This window comes from Neodiprion virginianus, chromosome 3 (assembly GCF_021901495.1).
Source record: "Neodiprion virginianus isolate iyNeoVirg1 chromosome 3, iyNeoVirg1.1, whole genome shotgun sequence".
Classification (NCBI taxonomy): domain Eukaryota; kingdom Metazoa; phylum Arthropoda; class Insecta; order Hymenoptera; family Diprionidae; genus Neodiprion; species Neodiprion virginianus.
Window position 1 is genome coordinate 13,674,071 of NC_060879.1, and position 22,166 is coordinate 13,696,236.

The window sequence follows — 22,166 nt, forward strand, 5'->3', positions numbered from 1 at the left end:
CTATGTATATTCACAGTGTATGAGTCAAAATATTAAAAAGGTTAAAAGAAGGGGCTTATGATAGTTAAAATAGTTTAAACGATGTCGAAACAATGGTAACAGTATCGATATGACCCTATTCTCTATGTCTATGATTTATTGCTGATACACAGCAACTCTAAAATCAAAACAGATTGGTTCCACAAAAAAACTTGGTCTCAAAGATACTTGAATTTTAATTCCCACCACCGGATGTCCTACAAAATAGGTACCATCTTTACTCTTCTTAATGTTCTCTTCTGAAAACATGGGCTATATTCACCAGACAATAGACAATAACTTTCGATAGTATTACATCCATAATAATTTATGTCTTACTGAGGAGGGCCCATATCCGAGCCGAAACGTTAACGAAAATATACGTTATACTTTTCTATGACCGCTCATCAAGACTCACTAATATATTATCTACGAGGTCGAGAATTCTTACCCTTCATATTCTACCCTATCCTAAATTTTGGTTGTCTCCGGTCGTAAAGGCGAAAACGAACCCGTTTGTTACTCACCGCTCTGAAATAAACGACGTCCACGGACGTAACAAAACTAAAAAAAAAAGGAAGTTTTGAAAAAATGGCGTTTTTTTTCAATAGCTATAAATTTTTCAAAAAAATAGCGTTTTTTTTCAAATAGCTATAAATTCTTCAAAATTCGACTTATCGGGACGTTTGTTTTTGTAAAATTTTCGTTTTTTTGATTTTTTGAATAGTATTACAGAAAATTTATTCAAACATATCTTTATCGTTTTTTTTTTTAGATTTTTGGGAGAAATCGACGATTTCTCGATAACTACCATTTTTGATTTTCTTTTCGTTATCATAACTTTGTAATTTTTTGCAAATCCTCAATTTTTTTCACAGTAGTCTTTCTCTGATTTTTATTTTTTTGTCTAATCAAAATATTACATTTTTTTCGATTAGCCTCGTTTCTCATAACAAACATCATTCTGCACATTTTTGAGGGTGTTCAAAGAACTTCTAAATTGGTGAAAAAAAAAAATTAAGGATTGAAAGTGATAATCATCGAAAAATTAGATTTTTCTCGAATATCAAGAAATAGGAGTGAGTAAATTTTTTTTCCAAAAACTACTATAACGTGGCATTTCTTCTTATTTATGCCCGCTACAAGGTGCTCCCTGAACCCTGGGCGCAACCCATAGTTATGGGTTTCAGGGATCGGGTCGCAAAGTAATTGTAGAAGAGCGCCAGAACTGGAGTCACGCATCCGAGCTTCTGAGAGGGACACAGTAGCGAATCATGATCGAGATATCGCAGGTTTTTGTTTTTTTCTTTACTTTTTTTAAGTACACCGGCCACAGGCCAGCGGCCAACTCCGACGTCGAGGATATTTCGGCAAAGCAGAAGAGCGACAATCTCGCGGAAAGGATATCGAGGCTGGGCAGGGGGAGCCAACGCAGATCCTTGCAGCGCGGGAATCCAAGGCGGACGCGATTTTTGCTGGCGGCCGGCGCACTGCCGCGTCCCCCGCTCACCCCACCGACACGGGATCAAGGCAGCCTCGAGAGCCAGTCCAGCGACGAGGGAGCACCACCCTGTCCAACCCCGGGACACCATAGAGCTGCGCGGAATACGACTTCGCGATCTAGCTTTAAGGGGGGAGACTGCTTTAGAGGCTTCACAAAACCGATTTTTTCAAGGATTTTTTTGGGAAGGAAAGAAATATCCGATTGAAACGAAACTGCCAGGTTTTATTTTTATATATTTCAGCAGTCTTCTTGAATTTTTTCATTAAGATATATGTCATATTATGCCTGGTACAAGCATTTCACCGAGGCGTCTCGAGTGTGCATTTGTCGTGCGGCGGGAAAGGTGCAGGTCGCAATTTCCATCTGAAATAAAGAACCAAAAAAAATTTTTACTTCTCAATAGTATGGCTTCTAGTTAAACCAAGAAAATTCAACAAAAAGTGAAAAATTCAACAATTTTTCGCAAATTAAAAAAAAAAATTCACTTTAGATTGTTTGAAAAGTGGGTTAATCTTAACTTTCTTAAGGTTTTTTAGGTTCAACTAGAAGAGAATTTAAGCCCGAGTACAATGCAATTTGTCTTGTTTCGCTAGGACGTTTAGTTTTTTCCCTATCTTTCCCGCCAATTAGGAAAAATCGTAAAAATGAAAAACCGAGAAATCGTGCGTCAAAGTTTTCGTATGTAAAAAATCGTAATTTTCTTGAACTCACCGCATTGATATGCTAGTCAGCGATTTCTGGTCCATAGAGTTGCCCTTCAGACTCTTCAAAAAACTGGTTCAAAACTTCAAAAAACTGGTTCAGACTCTTCAAAGAACTGGTTAAAAACTTCAAAAAACCGCTCGTATACCTGCTCGATGCTTGCTCACTATTTCTTCTGTAACTCCGAAAATATTTCGAATTTTCGTCTGAAATTTTAGGGACACATTCTTGGATAGTTTGGGAAGACATTTATGCAAAAAAAAAAAAAAAATAGATTTTTTGAAGCCTTTAAAGCAGGCTCTCCCCTTAAGTTTTGCGCCGCGAAGCGACGACAGGTGCGCGCCAAGTTGTGCAATCTCGGAAATCGATAACGGATCGATTGTTACGCATTTTTGGGGTATGACGTCACGAAGGGAATAAGCGTAGCGAGGTCGGCGTTGCAGTCGATCGGCAATTCCAAGGCACTCTAGTTTTGGCGATCGTGGAACATAGTCGCGAGGTTGATAACAACAACGAGTTCATCTGTGTAAGAGTTTTGCGAGAACCACCATGGCAACACCGAAGAATCATGAGGGAGTTGGGGAGGTCGTTCACTGGATGTGGAGTGGTAAGCGCTGTTAAAATTCTCGCGAAAGAATTTCGAGAGCCAGTTAATAACGGCTTGCCGAGGAACGGATAGCCATCTAGGATTTGCGTTATCGAAAGTACTCGAGATTCTTTGGCCGATACCTTTGCTTGGTGACCGTAGCCTGAGTTGCGCGTGATAAAGTAGAGCCAATTTTGAGTGATCGAGAAGGTTGAGTAGAGCCACGGGTTTGAGTCGAGGCACTATTGGTTCAAATTGGGTGCAACCAAATTCCGTTGCACGGGGTAACGTCGAGTTAGTTGGGGAAATGTCACTTCTCGTGTAGGTTGCGAATCTTCAAAAGGGGAGCGTTCAAAGTCGCGAATCGCGTTGAGACGTCGCGGGGAAAGGTGAACTCGGATGCGTTGCGACAAACTGTAGCAGAGTAGAATTAAGAAAATATGAGTTAAGGTGATAATTAAGATTGCGACTAACGCGGCCAGTACGGCCAGATATATTTTTTTTTTATCCCGCCCTTGAGCACATTAGTCGAGGTGGCGATTAGCGCAATACCGTAGAGGACGATCGCGGTCAGCGCGTCAGGTCAGATTCTGTTTTTGGTTTTTGTTTGCGCGTTTATTATTTAAGGAAGTGACCAGCGCCCGTAGCCTTAAGGTTCTTCTAGAGTTAATGTTTTCTTTTGCTGTTGTTTGATTTCGAATCGCGAGTAGCAAATATTGAGATATATTTTTTTTTATTGTTAGATCTAAGCAGCTGGTCCTGAATCGCGAAGAGAGAATTTAGAATTATTCTTTTCCTTACTTTGTATTATCGTTGTCTTGAAATATGTTATTTTATTTTATTTTAGTTCTGTGAAATAACGTGTTGATGTTGAGTATCTCGCGCTCTCTTTCCGCAAAAATTACCCCTTCCGTGGTACTGTGCTACCGAGCATAGCTGCGAGGTGTAGCGCATTAATGATTTCGAGGCGTGTTAATTACGCCGGGCGCCCATCAACATTTCGGAATATTGTTTTTAGATCCAGGGTACATTGTGGACGCCAAATTATTGTGCACGCGGTAAGTTCTCTGTCATTTTCTCCAAGTGATCGAGGTACGGGAAAAATCTACGTCACACTACATTCAAAAATGAGAAAAATAAAAAAAAAAGTTGTTTTTCGGTTCATTGTTGGACAAATGACGGGCATTTAAAACAATACACCTAATGAATTTGAACTCAAATCCGTCACAATAAAATCTTCTACTTTCTGATTCGTCAAAATTATCACTAATTGTTGTGTCAAATCGAAGAAGCACTATGAAAGTGTTTTTCAAGATTTTTTATCAATCTAAAAGTCTAAATTAAAACAAAACACTAGTTACTGTTTCGGAAAATTACAACTAGCGACATGTTTACCACTTTTGATCTTTGTTTTAATTTTGTTCTCCAAATTTAGAAGTACTCTGAATACTCTCAAAAATTTTCAGAATGGTGCTGAGAAATAAGGCTCGATAAACAAAAATTTTTTTTCGATTGGAGAAAAAAAATAGAAATCAAAGAAACATGACTCTGAAAAAATTTGAGGATTTGTAGAAAATGACATTATATGTTTGATATAATAAAAAGAACAAGAAAATCATAAATGGTAATCATTGAGAAATATTCGATTTTTTCTCAAATTCAAAAAATTTCCATGACGATAGGTTTGAATAGTTTTGTTGTATTTTTTTTTCAAAAAGTACATTTAAAAACAAAAATTCGTAAAAAAAAACGTCCCGATGAGTCAATTTTCACAAAGTTATAGCCATTACAAAAAAAGGCATTTTTTCAAAAATTCACAACTTTTTTTCAATGAGTAAAAAAATTTTTTTAAATTCTGAGAAACATTTTTCATAGGGTAGAAGAGGATAAAAAACTTTCTGCCAAATAGAAAGGGGTCGGGTTCAGAGGTGGTCGATTTGGCGTGGAATACCCCATGTGTATAAAGGATCAAGTGTTGAATCCCTGATTCCTAAATGGATGTATATTGTGACGTGGATTTTTCTTGCTCCTCGATCACTCGGAGAAAATGACCGAGAACTTACCGCGTGCACAATAAATCGGCGTCTGCGAAGTATCCTGGACCTAAAACGAGATCGCGAAATTTGTTGGGCGCCTGGCGTGATCAACACGCCTCGAAGTCGGTAATACGATATACCGCGACCATATGCTCGGTAGCTCAGTACCGCGGAGAGGGGAGGGGTAATTTTTGAGTAGAGAGAGGTACGAAACACGTACGCCAACACGTGGTTTAGCCCAGTTAATATAAAATTCCAATAATATATTTCTAGCCAGCGATAATACAAAAATAAAAATAATAATACTGTGAAATTCGTTCTTCGCGATCCGAATTACAAATACAGCGAAACGATAACCCGTAAGTCGCTAGGCGCGATTCAACATTAAAAACTTAGGTTTAACAAAAAAAGGAAGAACAAAAAAAGTGATAGATCTAGAAGACCTCTGCTGCCTACGTGAGCTAGTCGCTGTCTTAATAATACCCTAACTCACAAAAACCAAAAACAAAATTTTGACTCGATGCGCTGCCCGCGATCGTCCTCTACTAACTACGACGCTATTCGTCACTTAACCATAAACCGCTAGACACAAACTTAATTGAGATCATAATCGACGCGCTAACCGCGATCGTTGATAAATCTAGGTGATGTCTTATTCCTACGTGCGCTAGTCGCCACCTTACTGATACACAATAATTCATAAACTAAACCAAAAGAACGTGACTCGACGCGCTAATCGCGACCAAATTAATAAATCTAGGAAGCTTTTCTTTTCGTGCTTGTGTGTAGCGTATTATGACGCATCCGAGCTCCAGTCGTAGTCGCTATTTCCAAAAAGTTCGCAACCCGTCCCGCTAAACCAAGCGTCTACGTACAATGATACGCGACCCACACGAGAGGTGACACTTTTTTCATACGCAGACTCGACGAGACCCTGTGCACCGGAATTTGGTTACACTCAATTTCGAACCGAAATTATCCCCCACTCGAAACTGTGACTCTACGCGAGACTTTACAGGGACCAAATTGACTCTACGCGTTATCGCGAAAACTCAGGCTACGGTCATCCTCAAGGAGATCGGCAAACAAATTTCGAGTGCTACTCTAACTCAATAAGCAAGTGGGCCGACCGTTTACCAGTGCGCCAATCTAACTTGTGCTCGAAATATGTTCGCAAAGAATTAAAAGCGCTTACCGCTTCGCATCCACACTAGGAATTCCCAACAGCGGTGTCCGCCATGTCACACTAAGTCTCTACTAATTCTTTCCACAATGTGACCACCGCGAAATGTCGCCAGGACTCAAGTGTCGAGCTCTGCAAATCGGAGCCGTAATTCGAACGTGCCTCGAACATAGGCTCTATCCGTGATCAAATTTCTCCCGATCTAATCGGGGTTCTCGTTACGAAATTCTTGCAGCCTAGCTTATCGCTATTGTTGAATACCGCTGTCGCGGGGTGTTGATTGGCTGTCCAGTCTCGGGTACCCCGTAGTTCGACAGTGGCGTGGTGACGACTTCGCTAGGTTGCCTGACGTCAGTTGGGCGAAGGGGGGGGGGGGGGGGGGGGGGGGAGGGGCGGGCTACGGCTCGCCGGCCACCAACGGGAATCTCGTCCACCTTGGGTTCCCTCGCGGCAGAGCTCTCCGTTGACGCTCTCTCCGTAGCCTCGTGTGAGGCTCTCTTTTCGTCGCGATCCGCCGCGACTGCCATCCGGTAACGTCGTTCGATTTCGCCGCCGATCCCCTGCATGATGCCGCATTTACTCGCAACAAAAAAAAAAAATAATCAAAAATCCCGAAAAGTCGTATTCGCTAGACCGACAATGGTCTCCTCTCAGAGTCTCGGATGCGTGACCGTTGTCCTGGCGCTCTTTTTCGAAATGGGTCGCGGTCCGATCCGCGGGATCCCTAATTTCGAGACCCGTCCAGGGTTCGGGAAGCCGTTTGGAACGCGCATCGGAAATGCCACGTTACAATATACAGAAGGTGAAAGGTCAAGTCTTCATAGATGTCGCGGTATACTATATGTAGGATAAAGGATTAAATCCTCACAGATATACACATATATGTATTGTAACGTGGCGTTTCAGAGTCGCCCGTCACAAGGGCACACAACCGCTATTATTTTTAGTTTACGCGTCCTCAGCAGGGTACTCCAACCGAACTCGATACAAAATAGGCAATAACTACTTTTAACTAATTCTTTTTTGTAAATTCTTTATTTCGCGCTTCGGCGCAAGCTAATAAGGTACTTAGACGACAACGATCCCGATCAACAAGGGACCACTAGCTACCGTTTGCAGCTCTCGACGACTTCGCCTACTGACGGTCTCATCAGACTACACTGGCTACCTTGGTGCACCTTTATATACACCTGGGGTAGCATCCACCCGAACCTTCCGTATCGCCTCGACTGCCGGTGAACAGGGAGACAAAAATCCTCCCGGCGGCCGAGGGCACCGTTTCTCGAAGAGGAACCAGCCGCCAGCTCTATCGGATGCCGTAAGGATGGCGTGAAGGGCAGACCGTAGCCTGCCATCCTCCGACTTACCGGCCTGGTGCCGGACCGACCCCAAACCACTACGTCCAGGTTGATAAAGCTATCATTCTGAGGATCGACGCTGCCTTCCTATCGGCAGGGACTAATTGTGTGGGTCGTGGTCCACGGTTTGGCCAACCGTCTGACTGCACGACCTCAGGTACAGGCAGCTAGCTACTGCCTGTACAAAAGCCGGTGGAGGTGAACAATGAGGCGTCACTCTCCACCCGGTAACTTTGACCGAGAGGCACCCTGTGTATGCCTCTGTCAAAGAAGTCCCCGATGATAGGCAGCCTGGACCGTAAACCGAAGCAGCTACAAAATCGTACGAGTTGGTGTCAACGACGAAATCGCGAGCAGCACATTACACCACATCTAGCGGTAATTTTGGAAAACGTATGACCACGCAGTAACCAATATTCGCCACAGGGGGATGGCCTATTTGCGGTGGGGGTCAACCGACCAATCAAAGAAGAAGAATCACCTCACGACAACCGCGAGATCGGCGAGCTGAACTACGACCTGCTATTCTACGCTTGACCTGCTGAGAGACAGCTTCGTTTTTCCGCATTCTCCCGATTATTCTCCCGATTTAAGCTACCGATACCTTTCCTTCTACCGCTATCGTTCTATCGTTTATCCTACCGAAAACTTCATCCTTCTAAACTCTTTTCATTCTTTTTCCCTTCCTTCTCAGTTTTGCTAACATTACGTATAATTTAAATTAGAGTCAGTTTGTGTGCCTGAAGTCAACCGCCAAGGTAAGGCTTCTGCCTTTGAATAGTATCGTTACGAAGTTGCTCATAATTTCTATTCTTTCTTATGGTATTTATCGACTTTGTGTGAATCATGGTCCACGGCTTAAAGTTGCAGTAAGCCGCCGTGTGGCTGCATGATTTCGGTCATTAATATTATATTTACTGTTTCTTGGTTGCATCGTGTGATGCCAGTTTTGTGTGAATCATGGTCCACGGCCTAGAGTTGCAGTAAGCTGCGGTGTGACTGCATGATTTCAGTCATTTATTATTTTCGTATCTGAGCGACCTCGTAACTGCCGAATAATTACTTCTCTTGTATTTATGATTTTTCTGATTATTTGTGAATCTCTATTATCCTGCTTCTGTATTTTCTATCGTATTTTGAGCCCTATTGGCTTCATATTTTATTCTATACTCTTTTTGTAATAGTAGTGTGCTTTATATTTTATTTCTGTCATTGCTTATTATATTTTTATTTATTTTTGTGCCTATTATATTATATATCGAGTTCCTTGGAGTACAAGCGAGCGTAGAATCACCCCTAGCTATTACCGCACTTTTTCTTTATTGCTATTGGCAATTTCATATTATTTTTTGCCTGTTATTTATTTCTCTGTATTTTGTTAAATTAAGTTCTGTGAATTATTCTTTTGTATTGCGGTGTATTTTAGTGTATTTCTTTATTTTGTAAACTCTCCGAAATTCTCACTCTCATAACTTTGTATTTTGGTATTCTCTCAAAAGTTATGTTTAGGAATTCATTGTTTAATTCCTCACGTACGTAATAATTATAAATTATCGAATCTACCGTTTATGAATAATTCTACCGAAGGCTATCTAGTCGATCGTTTGCCGACTTGGTAAATTGTTACCGAATGTCAATCTCTCATACTGGGTATAATTTATGGTAAATTTGTCGTATCATCTACCGAACTATCGTCACGTTGTTTTCTACCGATCGCAGTAAAGTTCTCTGGTTCTAATTGACAGAATAATAATTTCCGTAGCGTCATTTGCAACTTGGGTAAGATCACGTCGCCCAGTGACGTGTAGTTTTAAGTCAACTCTTGCATTATATCGCATCTTCCGACTTACGTCCATTTTTCTCTGTTAACTACCGTCTCTCGTTTTAAAGCTACCGTTTACTGCTATTCTACCGAAATTTTTGTGAACAACGATTATTTATTTTATTAACTACCGCTGTCGATACCATCTTATTTGCCTGTCTCAATCATGTAACCTTCTCGACAATATATGATCGATTGACCTGTTCATTTTCCTTTTGCCTGGAGTTTATTCTTTATTTTGTTATTTTCTTTAATTCTGGAATTACTGTTAGCTGCCTTGAATTCCGCCACTCTACCGGGATGTACGCGATCGTACCTGTGCCTAGCCAGCCATACAACGGGTTCTCTATTTATCTCTTTTGTATGGTTTTGTGTTAATTTTATTGATTTGCATTATTGTTTGAAAATCGACGCTAACGCGTCTGGCGCCCAACGTAATTATTTTGTTATAGTTTGATATTGCGGATAAGTAGAGAATCGCGCCAAAGTGTCAACGGTAAGTCCTCATCCGAGGGTAACAGAATTTAGCGTTACAGTATATATAATTGGTATATGGTAAAGAGTGTATATATATATATATATATATATACTCTTTACCATACATTGTATATATATATATAATAAATATAATATAATAAATAATATATATATATAAGAGTTGAATCTTCATAGCTATAAGGCATATACGTCGGGTGAAGGGTTGAGTCTCCACAAGTATAATGGTATATATGTGCGATACAAGGTTAAATCTTCGTAGCCACATAGGCATAAACGTTGCAAAGGTCGAAGGTCGAAAATCAAAGGTCGAAAGTTTAAGCTCGAAGATCAAAGGGTAAAAGAATATATAGGGGGAGGGTGGGCGGCGGATGGTATGGCTGGAGCGGGGCAGGGAGGGAGGGTGAAGGGAATCTGTGAACGTATGAGGGCATATATTGTAACGGACAGCTGATCAAGATCGCCATCAACAGCAGCAGTGCCCGTAACGCGCACAAATCACGACACAACTGTAACGGACAGCTGACCGAGGCGACCATCGACATCGACAGTGACCTGCATAATTTCAAAATAGTAAACAAAGACGACGGACGTTGACCAACGCATACCGGGACGATGACCCATAACAGAACACACAAACAGGGGAAGGACGTCAACAAGGTAATCCGACGAGAGCTCCGGGAGAGTATAAATTGGAGGACCACGAAGAGCGGGTACCAGTTGTCCGGCAAAGCGCCAAGCTGCGTCACGTTAGGCGAAGTGTACCTCGTCTAGAGGACATTCTCGAATTTAGCTTCACAAACTTAGAAAAAGGACTTCAAGCAAAGCGCTTAGTTCGAAATTAGAAAGAATAATATAAATTTAGAGTCCACGATAGCCGGGGACTTCTGAAAGATTTTGTAAAGATAGGATAGAGCCGTTTATTTAAGAATTTTGAACTGTATGGACCATTTAGGAGCAGAACCTATTAATTCTGGCAAATATTATTATTTCTTTATGTAATTTTTTATTGTTAGTTCTCTATAGTTAAATTTATGAACTTAAATCACCAATACCAATTGTATTTGAACTATTACTATTAAAGCCTATTTATTGTCAAAAATATACACTCGTCTGTCTCGTTGTCCAACAATCTCCGCGAGCTCCAAGTTTCACCTTGAAAGGGGGAGGGGAATAAACCGACAGACAGCCAAGGTAATCCGTGGTGTGGAGGATTGGCGGTGTTCAGGGTCAGTAATCCACGACTGAAAATAGGCAGACGACTCTGTTTACTCCGAGTTCGCAATTAGAAGGGAGTACTGGAAAGCCCGTATCTCCGACTAGGTGACATACGCCTCTCTCACTTGTCTCCAGCTGGAAGCAACGGCCAAACAAGCCTTTGTCTTACTGAAGGGAACAACGGGCGGAGGTGCATGTTTACGTATCAAGGCGGCTTTGGTGATACTTAAGTCCGCATAGTTTGACAGTCTAGAGTTTTTGGGTCTGATAAGCTGACCCTGCTTTTTACCCATCAGAGGGGGTTCCTTATATACATATTCTTTCGTTAAAATTTGACAAAGAGTACCACAATGACGGGTTTATCTCATAGGCTCTGGCCTCGAGGAAAACCGTACTTGTTACAATATGTGGAGGTTCGAGGCTAAATCTGTTAAGATCTGAGGGCTTATACGTGGGTTCGAGGTTCAATCTGACAAGGTATAAGGGCTTATATGTGAGGTAACCTCGGCTCAGTTCAGGTAGGTTCGGAGTTGTGCGTGCGTGTGTGTAACGGAATTTTCTTGCGTCTATTTATTCCAATAGGATTGACATCAAATATAGGATACTTTCAGGAATGACAAAAATTTTCCGTTAACTAATTTTTCTTTGTAGACAAAACATAAATTAAAATGAGACCTTTCAGTCCTTAAAATTACCTGACGGTAAAATGGGATATTTAATGCATCCACAAGATGTATAACTACAAAAAACTGAATAAAAGCAACATATAACTATAAAAACGGTGTAAAAAAAATGTATAAGTATAAAACCATATGAAAAAACATCTATAACTAGAGGACGAATAAATGAACTGTATAACGATAAAATTACATAAATAACACGTCAAATTATAAAACTTATCGTAACCCTTTTGGGATTCTTTGCCTCGCTCCGGTCTCCATTTCCTCTTTTAGTCCAGACGAATAAGCTACAAAATCGACTGACTTCTATTCTGGAATAACGTAGGTTAGCCGATTTTTTATAGGTTCATTAGAGACGGACGAACATATTTTCACCTATGCCCCAAAAAGTTAGGTCCGGGTTTGTTCGTAGCGATTGTTTAAACTTTTGAGACCCCACATTTTATTAAATAACGTCTTTGTTATGGGTCATGCACGAAAACTGTTCAAACAAAAGGTTCGTCTCATCATTCTCGATAAAACAAGCTGTCGTGAACTCAATTTCCTCTATTTGTTCAGTTGCAAAATGCAAAACGCCGTGGAAAAAAAAAATTTACATTTCTTGTTATAAATTGATGAATAAACAACGTGTGGCTTTGAAACTCATGGTACAGGTGATATGAAATGTCTTCAAAATTACCGTGCAAGGCTTTTTTGGCTGTGTTATATAGTTGAGCGACAATCCGCGACAAGTCAAAATCCGTATATCGTCTGCCCTTTCTTATGTGATTGGTCCACGGGTTGCCAAAAATCATGGAGTCAGTTCGTTACTAGTACTTTCCATAAATGAAAAAAAAAAATTTTTATACTCGAAAATCTCAATTTTTGGGCGACTTGAAATTTTTTGCTTTTATCAAATAGAGATATCTTCGAGAATATTCACATTATTGTAAATATTATGATGGGTTGTACTTGCCCTTCATTTTACGAGTAATTTAAAAAAAAAAAAACATGAATATCTTGATTAGAACCGGAGATAACGGTGTTTAAGTGTTATTTTGTTTACTGTTGTTGTAATTAATATTGAGGGGGAGAAAAATATCAACTATCTCTCAACACCCCAAGGCAACACCATGAATTTTTTCAGGTCTCCAGGTGCGTTGTATCTATTAAAAAAAAATTACTCAACGTTCGTCGAGCGGCGTTAGTCGGAGGAATGAAGCCGGGCGGCGTAGTGGGGAGCTCGAGGCTTCGCGCGCCCGGCTGTTCTCACCGCTTAATTAATAACTCAATAACTCCGTTAATAATTATCGTACATTTTTTTTTTTCTTTGAACTATGCTATTTTTTTCTCAACAATTCGAATCTGTAATTACATTTTTAATATTTATAATATTTTTTTCTTTTGGATTTGAGTCATATTCTTAGGAAATATTGCTATAAATAACTTTAGACATATAATATCTGTGAATTTTAAGATAAAATGAAATTAAAAAGAAAAAGATTTGGACATTAAAAAGAAACCTAATTACGGTGTTGCCTTGGGGTGTTGAGAGTCACGTTGTCTTTGAGTTAGGTGGGTATATTCAAACTGTTACATGTGTGTGTGTAGATGAGGTTCGGGTATTTGCGGATAGATTTGGGCAAGTTCAGGTGACTTCGGGTAGGTCGTGTGTGTGTGTATGTGTGCGTGGGTGGGTTATGGCCGGGTATTTCCGGATAGATTTGGGCAAGTTCGGGTGACTTCGGCTAAGTTCAGGTAGGTTCGTGATTGTGTGCGTGTATGCGCGCGCGCGCGTGTGTGTGAATTTTTTTTTTTTTTATCGAGAGGAAAAAATTCACTAATGAACGTTGTGCCAGGTTGGGCAAGTTGTGTGGTGCTCACAATCTGTCTGGTCAGATACATTAACCAGATCTTAGTCTTTTCATACTTAATTGTATGCTAAGACCCGACTGACTAAAACAACCTCTCGATACCAGACCTTGAACCACCACGGAACGACCGCCAGGTACTACTTCATGGGGAGGCCATACAGCTTTTCAGCTCTTCCTTCGATTTGACGATTTCGTACTCCCCTTTCTCGCCAAGGTGTTGTTGGTGGGCTTAGGGGTTCCAAAGTTTCGCTTCTACTTCTGTAATAAGTCACCCGTCTCGTTTTATTCTGCGTTTGTCTTTTTCTCTCGTCGAGTTTTCTCTCTTACTCGTCTTAATCCAATAAGGTCGCTCTTTTCTCTTGATTTAGCTCTTGCTCTTCGCGACGTAGGTCCTTAACTGGCTGAGTGGTAATGAAGCATATATCAACAAAAAAAAGTCGTGCCAAAAGTGTTGATAAAGCATGTATCAACATTTTGCAATCAGTCCGGCAGGAGACCCTAGAATTGCATAAAAATTGCTACACCGGAGTTTTTCAGACCGCTGAATCCGAATCTGTACTCAGAATTCACGTCCGGATCACAGGGGGCGCCCTATCAACACTCTGAAATGGCGGGAAAATGGAAGACAGTTTGTCATTTTAGTCACACAGTATGGTTTACATACAATGGACATGAGAATGGTTTCTCGAGGGTTCTCGGACTCTGTAAATCTGTCTACTGTGTCAGAATTGACAACTCCCCAAATTCAAGATGGCGCAGCTAAGATGGCGGACATCGAATTCCAAGAAAAACGCACTTTGCCATGAATTTTGTTACTCGGGGGTTTTTGGGGTCGCTGAAACCGAATCCTGTGTCAGAATTGACAAATTCGTAAATCCAAGATGGCGGGGCCAAGATGGCGGACATCGAATGCCAAAAAAAAAAACACACTTTGCCATGAAATTTGATACTCGGGGGTTTTTGGGGTCGCTGGAAGGACTGTTGGGAACAACTTCGTGTTTCGGTTTCGGTTCTGAAATTTCGTGTGCTCCTTTGTCGGGCGCTCCATCTTGAATCTGCCACCTTGGATTTGGGCTTTGACCAATTGTGACACCGGATTCGGTTTCAGCGACCGTGAAAACCCGCCGGGTAACCAATTCATGTCAAAATCTTTATTTTTTGGCATTCCATCTCCGCCATCTTGGCTCCGCCATCTTTAATTTAGGAATCGGCCAATTCTGAGACCGGATTCGGTTTCAGCAACCCCAAAAAACCCCGAGTTATGATATTCATTTCAAAATCGTTTTTTTTGGTATTCCATCTCCGCCATCTTGGTTCCGCCATCTTGGATTTAGGAATTGGCCAATTCTGACACCGGATTCGGTTTCAGCGACCCCAAAAACCCCCAAGTAATGAAATTCATTTCAAAATCGTTTTTTTTTTTAGCATTCCATTCCGCCATCTTGGCTCCGGCATCTTTAATTTAGGAATCGGCCAATTCTGACACCGGATTCGGTTTCAGCGACCCCAAAAACCCCCAAGTAATGATATTCATTTCAAAATCGTTTTTTTTTTTTGGCATTCCATCCCCGCCATCTTGGCTCCGCCATCTTGGATTTAGGAATTGGCCAATTCTGACACCGGATTCGGTTTCAGCGACCCCGAAAACCCCCGTGTAATGAAATTCAGCCATTTATTCGCAAACCTGTGTCGTACCACTTTTGGAGCTGCTGCTCGTCATAAATCCTACCACTCAACCGGTTAAGTACGTTGGTCGCGAAAGATGTCGTTTTTTCCCATGCTTCTTCTGATGACAGCGTTGCCCCAACCAGGGTTTAATAATCCAAAAAGAACGGCTAGTTATCTTTAAGTGAAATTCTCTTTATTAAGCTAATTCTATTCTATTTTCTAATTTTGTAACGCTCTACGAGAACCATCTACGAGACTTCCGCTTCAAGATACCAGGACACTGCCTGACAGGGGTCACGTACCAGCTCAACACCGACCACCACCGACTACAGACGAACGAATACCGCTGAAACCACTCCCGATGGATGCCAATCTAAGTTGTGAACAGGATCGTGCGGGATGCACAAACAGTACCTCCGACTATTTAAGACTTATCGGCCAGAAGCCGAACCACGAATCAATGCTTCTACCGCTCGGATGCATCGCCAGACGGCGTACAGGGCTGTGCGTCAAAAACACAACAAAGCCTCCCGTCGACGATACTTATCAGCCTGGAGCTGAACCGACCGCGACATCTACTAAGTCGTTGTCTATCAAATAGAGGACGATTTTCTCTTCACGAACCGTCCTATAGAAGGACTGCGGCGTGAAATGGGCTAGACTATGCTGACCACGTGGATCTGGTGGATATAGTGTGGGGATCCGGGTTGAGGGCCATCACCACCGGATGGTTCCGGCATAAGGGCTCCAATGACCGAGTGCCGGGATGCAGCGCCAACGAAATAGCCACAACGGGGAGTACCAGTACAGCAAGGAGCGAAGTACAATCGGTCGCAAGTCCAAGAGATCGGTAACGCAATATTCTCGCACACTACGATATCGCAACGCATGAGTGGTACGACCTCCCCTCTCACCAACGATACAGCACGGTTGATGGAAGCCCCTCCGACCACCGCCGACGTGCCGATACCTCAATACCTGTCAGCGAAGAAAAAGGAAACAAACGGCAAGGGATTATCGGCGCCTACCTCTAGACCAGACCTACGCGACCTGCTGGCCCAATTAGAATAACGCAGATTTAAGGAAGAATCACATGACAGCAGCACGACGAAAATCAGGATTACCGCTCGTCTCGACACTCCACGCTCAGTTTTCGTTCTAGAAAGACGTGCTCTCGATATAACATATACTATCTATTGTAACGCTAAATTCTGTTACCCTCGGAGGAGGACTTACCGTTGACACTTTGGCGCGATTCTCCACTTATTCAAAATATTAAACTATAACAAAATAAATTATGTTGGGCGCCAGACGCGTTAGCGTCGGTTTTCAAACAATAATACAAATCAATAAAAATAACACGAAACCGTACGAAAAATAAATAGAGAACCCGTTGTATGGCTGGCTAGGCTCAGGTACTTCCACGTACGAACTGGTAGAGTGGCGGTATTCAAGGCAGCTAACAGTAATTACAGAATTAAAGAAAATAACGGAATAAAGAATAAACGCAGAACTTAACTTAACAAGATACAGAGAAAAGAATAACAGGCAAAAATAATATAAAATTGCCAATAGCAATAGAAAAAAAAGGTGCGGTAATATTGAGAGGCTGATTCTACGCTCGGTTGTACTCCAAGGAACTCGATATACGATACAATAGGCACAAAAATAAATAAAAATATAATAAGCAATAACAGAAATAAAATATACGGCACACTACTATTACAAAAAAGTATGGAATGAAACTTAAAGCCAATAGGGCTCAAAATACGATGGAAAATACAGAAGCAGGCTAATAGGAATTCACAAATAATCAGAAAAGTCATAAATACAAAAGAAATAATTATTCGGCAGTTACGAGGTCGCTCAGACACGAAAATAATTAATTACTGAAATCATGCAGTCGCACGGCGGCTTACTGCAACTCTAAGCCGTGGACCATGATTCACACAAAACTGGCATCGCACGATGCAACCAAGAAACGATAAGTACAATATTAATGGCCGAAATCATGCGGTCACACGGCGGCTTACCGCAACTCTAAGCCGTGGACCATGATTCACACAAAGTCGATGAATACCATAAGAAAGAATAGAAATTATGAGCAACTTCGTAACGATACAATACAGAGGCAGAAGCCTTACCTTAGTCGGTGACTTCAGGCACAAAACACTAAATTTATCTTTAACTATACTTAGAATTCGCAAAACGGAACGGAAGAAAGAAAGGATGAAACGGAATTACAGGAGAAATCTAACGATAGAACAAACGGTAGTAGTGAGGAAACGGTAGCGGGATGATTAACGATAGAAACGATAGGGAAACGATAGCGGTAAAAGGAGAAGTATCGATAGCTTGAATCGGTAGGATAAGGAAACTCGATGTTGTCACCCAGCAGGTCAAGCGTAGAATAGAAGGAGGTCGGAGTTCGGCTCGCCGATCTCGCGGTTGTCGTGAGGTGATTCTTCTTCCCTTTGATTGGTTGGTTGACCCCCACCGCAAATAGGCCATCCCCCTGTGGCGAATATTGGTTACGGCGTGGTCATGCGTTTTCGAAGATTACCGCTAGATGTGGCGAAATGTGTTGCTCGTGATTTCGTCATTGACACCAACTCGTACGATTTAATAGCTGCTTCAGTTTACTGTCCAGGTTGCCTATCATCGGGGACTTTTCTGGCAGAGGCATACACAGGGTGTCTCTCGGTCAGAATTACCGAGTGGAGAGTGACGCCTCACTGTTCACTTTCACCGGTTTTTGTACAGGCATTAGCCGGCTGCCTATACCCGAGGTCGTGCAGTCAGACGGTTGGCTAAACCGTGGACCACGACCCACACAATCAGTCCCTGCCGACAGGAAGGCTGCGTCGATCCTGGGAACGATAGCTTTATCAATCTGGACGTAGTGGTTTGGGGTCGGTCCGGCACTAGGCCGGTAAGTCGGAAGATGGCAGGCTACGGTCTGCTCTTCACGCCATCCTTACGGCATCCGATAGAGCGGGCGGCTGGTTCCTCCTTAAGGAGCGGTGCCCTCGGCCGTCGGGAGGATTTTTATCTCCCTGTTCACCGGCAGTCGAGGCGATACGGAAGGTTCGGGCGGATGCTACCCCAGATGTATAGAAGTGCTCCAAGGTAGCCAGTATAGTCTGATTAGACGGTCGGTAGGCGAAGTCGTCGAGAGCTGGAAACGGTAGATATCGCTCCCTCGGTGGTCGGGATCGTTGTCGTCCAAGTACCTTATCAGCTTGCGCCGAAGCGCGAAATAAAGAATTTACAAAGAAAGAATTAGTTAAAAGTAGTTATTGCCTATTTTGTATCGAATTCGGTTGGAGTACTCTGCTGAGGACGCGTAAACTAGAAATAATAACAGTTGTGTGCCCTTGTGACGGGCGACTCTGTGACGGGGTACGAAATACCACGACACAATGTATATGTAAGCTTTGCGTACATGTACACGCATACGCGCCTTCAAGGATTAGACGTCTGGGAGGTGGCGACACCAGATGGACAAGAGAAGAAGCTGTGGAGAAAACAGAAAAACGGAGCAATAGAGAGACAGAGAATTTGAGAGAATAACTTAGCACAGACTTCAGCGAAATTGTGGATTTTGAGTTTAGTTTTAAGCTATAAATCGAGATCGGTTCAACAAGTACGGATTGATGGAAAACGAGGAGCATAAACACTTAATCGTTGATTCTTTTTTTTTTTAACGAATTATGGTGTGTTTATTGCTTCAATAACTCTTCGACATATTATATATACTATATGTATATATATATTATATATACTATATATATATATATACCGGGACAATCTCTTGAAACTATACATACAATGCGCATGCGCGAGTTTTATCGGCCGCACGGGCAGGCTGGCCACTCCGAGTTTCAGCTGTCAAACTCTGTTTCTGGCGTGGATGTAGTTCATACGAATTTTTGAGGTTAGAATCTCAAACAGTCGACATAGTGACTCGGAAAGTTGATGCTAATGCTCTTTAAAAATTGGCTTTATTCGACTGAGATGAGAAATCTGTTTGAATGTTGGGTGCTTGGAAGAAACGCAGCAGGTAGGTGGGAACACTTTATTTGATCACTTTTATTATTTTGTACATTAAAGGTAACAATGAAATTTTTTTCTGTCAACAGGTGATACGGCCAAAATAATTGCATCTCCAATATTTACTGTTATCTACCTATTTAATTTATCACACGTACAAAGATCATCGCCACTCCCAAGCAACTAAATGACTTTCTCACTCTCTTGTGATTCCAGGCGGTAATATTGAATTGTATCACTTTTGAAAATGGGACATTAAACCGAGTGTTCAAGAAATTTGAATATCACACTATCTGTAACAGAACTGTGAATCTTTTTTTTCTCGAAAATAGTTCAACAAAATTTACAAATAGTCGATAGTCAATGTATTTTTGATGATGTTTTAATAATGTTTAATTGAATAAATAAAGGGAACCTAATACTCAAATTCAAAATTCAAGTAATACTAGATTTATTAAAATGATTTCTGTATTTCATGTTAGGGCGGTTCGAAACAAAGAAAATCTAATCGGAAGCGTAGAACTCAGGAACGTAGATCACATCCTGTGACACAAGTTGAAAATCAACTTTCTCAAAATGCGCCTTAACGTCACAATTACCTTCAAGGACAATCATGTTTCAGAGTAATGTTAGAACATTATTACGAGGATATTGACTCATCGGATTCAAGATTGTTTCCCTTGTTCCATCAGAATAAACGAATATCCAGTTTTTAACCAAGTTCATGAAGATTTTTTTCCAAATAATGTAATCCGATACAATACCTTGTTCATAGTCCTCCGAACATCACCTTGTGACAAGGATATTTGGAAACAGTCCCTTTGTTGCAGGAACCATTATAAAATTCTTGGTTTTTAATTCATGCTGCTGAATAACTTCTGCGTTTCAGGTTCCATTTCCAATTTCGAAATGAGATTTTTTTTTCTCCAGACAATGCTAATATGAAATGCAGAAATAATTGCGCTGAATGGAGATTCACAAGTTTTCAGTCTTAGCGTAGGACCCTATAAAGAGTGTAAAATTGAATTTGGTTTTAAGTTATCGTGCAACTAGCTAGCCAGATGACACCGTCAACAAAAATTAAATTTAAAGACGTTTTAACTGAAGTGATTTAACAATTCTAGATTGAGATTGATCCAGTTTGCCTAGCAAAATTCAACCCCACAATCTAATTGAGGACTTGAGAAACTATTTATCTGAATTTAATGCCAAAGAGAGTAAAAGTAAGCTTCAAAATAAGATACCAAATTAAATGGAACAAAGTTTGAAAAACAATGCTGGTCAATAATAATGCTTGAATTACAATGGTGCACAGAATGATTCCTCGGTAGAACGAATTGGCGGCAACGGTTAAGTAACAAACTTATCGCTATTGGCTCGATCAAAGTAAAATGACGGGATATTCTGCCATTATCATCTGTAGTGTATCCCGCTCTTCAATTTAGCCTCAACTGATGTTAAGAAGATGGCGATGGCCTGATGAAATTCATTCTGGCACCTGATGTCTGACGGAACAACTAGGTTCGATGGTTATAATGATTGCCCCGCTCGAGAAACCAGGATCCTTGCCACCTAAACGTTTTGACCATCAGGTAAGTCATAATTTTCCTCGTGTTAATCAAAGTTTAAACTTCGAGCCTGCTGAAAAAAAACGAATTTCATCATTGAATCCATGTTAAAATATTGTTATTGTCAAAGATCACGTATTCAGAAATTTACCTACTGCTTCCGTGCCTGACAAATTTAGTCCCACTTTGACAATGAATTATTTCGTACCTGAAAATATTAGAAGCTAGTATTAATAGACTGGATCTTTTGGTATTTTTTCATACAACTAATTTCCAATAAAATGCACAAAACATAAATCGTTAATGAGACGCATTTTTAATTTTATGTAAGTCAAGAATCTGTTCACAATAAACATTGTTTTTACTCACCTACCTCTGTTTGTCTAGACTCCCACTTGTTAATGACATTACACATTGAATTTCAGATTTTTTCTTCCAATAAATAACATCCAATATCTGTACCATTTCATATTTGCGTCGGTTGAATATTTTCCGATATCGACCACGGTATTGCTGAACGATAGTATCCTTAGACAATTCACGCTACGTAAAAATAAACAGCAACATAACCTCAATGCGCGGTTTTATGCACGAGAGATTTACAGCTCTTAAGTCTTGTCTCATTTTGTGTACGTTGGTCCCCGCTCAGCAGACGAAAACATCGCCGCGCGGCGATTTCACCGACCAATGAGCATTGTATGTATAGTTTCAAGAGATTGTCCCGGTATATATTGTAACGTGGCATTTCGATTAGGCCTGCCCGTTACAAGGTACTCCCTGAACCCTGGGCGGAATCCCGGGATAAGGATTCGGAAATCGAGTCGCGAAATAATCAGAGAGAGAGCGCCAGAACTGGAGTCACGCACCCGGGCTTCGACAGGGACGAAATAGCGAAGTAAGAATAAGATATTGCAGGATTTTGTTTTTATTTTTTTTTCGAGTACACCGGCCACCATCCAGCGACCAACTCCGAAGCCGAAGAGATTTCGAGGCAAGGCGAAACCGCGGAGATCTCGCGGGAAGGATACCGAGGCTGCGGAGGGGGAGACAACGCAAATCCCTGCAGCGCGGGAATCCAAGGCGGACGCGATTCCCGCTGGCGGCCGGCGCGCCGCAGCCTCCCCGCTCACCCCGCCTACGCCCAACCGAGGCAACCGCGAGAGACCAGCGAGCGACGAGGGAGCACCACCCCGCCCAACCCCAGGACGCCGTAGAGCTGCGCGGGAGACGACATTGCGATCTAGCCCTAAGTTCTACGCCGCGTAGCGACGACAGGTGCGCGGCAAGTTGCGCAATCCCCAAAATCGATGACAGATCGATTGTTGCGCATTCTTAGGGTGATGACGTCACGAAGGATTAGCGTGACGAGATCGGCGTTGCGACCATCCGAACTCACTCTAGTTCTGGCGAGCAATATCGAAA

At 41.7% G+C, this 22,166-nt stretch overlaps 1 protein-coding gene and 2 long non-coding RNA genes across 3 annotated transcripts in view; 1 reads left to right on the plus strand and 2 right to left on the minus strand.

The window, feature by feature from the left end:
• The window catches only part of LOC124300690 (glutamate receptor ionotropic, NMDA 2B), a 1,918,249-nt gene that overhangs the window by 846,004 nt on the left and 1,050,079 nt on the right, over positions 1-22,166 (plus strand). The gene's annotated exons all lie outside the window — the stretch shown is intronic.
• LOC124300710 (uncharacterized) lies at positions 416-12,486 on the minus strand. Its single transcript, XR_006907295.1, has 3 exons — positions 12,476-12,486; positions 579-582; positions 416-479 (listed from the first exon to the last, which is right to left on the minus strand). It is a non-coding gene; the product is annotated as an uncharacterized LOC124300710 (long non-coding RNA).
• Positions 1,739-2,278, minus strand: LOC124300705 (uncharacterized). The gene is made up of 2 exons (XR_006907290.1): positions 2,234-2,278; positions 1,739-1,885 (listed from the first exon to the last, which is right to left on the minus strand). It is a non-coding gene; the product is annotated as an uncharacterized LOC124300705 (long non-coding RNA).